Source organism: Propithecus coquereli, unplaced genomic scaffold (assembly GCF_000956105.1).
Source record: "Propithecus coquereli isolate 6110/MARCELLA unplaced genomic scaffold, Pcoq_1.0 Scaffold39, whole genome shotgun sequence".
Taxonomy (NCBI): Eukaryota; Metazoa; Chordata; class Mammalia; order Primates; family Indriidae; genus Propithecus; species Propithecus coquereli.
This window is the reverse complement of record NW_012149618.1, coordinates 1,796,501-1,797,405: the sequence shown is the minus strand read 5'-3', so window position 1 is coordinate 1,797,405 and position 905 is coordinate 1,796,501. Positions and strand designations below refer to the sequence as shown.

Below are 905 nucleotides of genomic sequence, written 5' to 3'. Positions count from 1 at the left end.
GGGAGGCTGAGGCAGGAGGATTGCTTGAGCCCAGGAGTTTGAGGTTGCTGTGAGCTAGGCTGACGCCATAGCACTCTACCCAAGCAACAGAGTGAGACCCTGTCTCAAAAAAAAAAAAAAAAAAGGACACCATTTTTGTCCTTGATGAAATAATTCACATGTAAAAGCGTGAATGAAGTTACTGGTGGCCTTAAAAAAAAAAGTCATGTAGAAATAATCTAAGTGGAGCTGAGCTAGCCGAGTGGTTGTGTTGTTGTGTCTCGGAAACCAGCAGTGCTTGCACCATGGTTGACCAACTGACTGAAGAGCAGATTGCAGAATTCAAAGAAGCTTTTTCACTATTTGACAAGGATGGTGATAGAACTGTAACAGTAAAGGAACTGGGAACTGTAATGAGGTCTCTTGAGCAGAGTACTACAGAAGCAGAGTTACAGGACATGATTAATGAAGTAGATGCTGATGGTAACAGCACAATTGACTTCCCTGAATTTCTGACCATAATGGCAAGAAAAATGAAAGACATAGATAGTGAAGAAGAAATTAGAGAAGCATTCATGTGTTTGATAAGGATGGCAATGGTTTTATTAGTGCAGCAGAGCTTTACCCTGTGATGACAGGCCTTGGAGAGAAGTTAACAGATGAGGAGGTTGATGAAATGATCAGGGAAGCAGATATTGATGGTGATGGTCAAGTAAACTATGAAGAGTTTGTACAAACGATAGCAAAATGAAGACACTGTACAGACTGTGTTAAATTTCTTTTTTTCGGCCGGGCGCAGTGGCTCACGCCTGTAATCCTAGCACTCTGGGAGGCCAAGGTGGGCGGATTGTTTGAGCTCAGGAGTTCGAAACCAGTCTGAGCAGGAGCGAGACCCCGTCTCTACTACAAGTAGAAAGAAATTAATC

At 42.9% G+C, this 905-nt stretch overlaps 1 pseudogene; it reads left to right on the top strand.

Annotated features, from left to right (window-relative positions):
- The first annotated feature begins 281 nt into the window (after nt 1–281).
- On the top strand, nt 282–730 carry LOC105816946 (annotated as a pseudogene).
- The last annotated feature ends 175 nt before the right edge of the window (nt 731–905 follow it).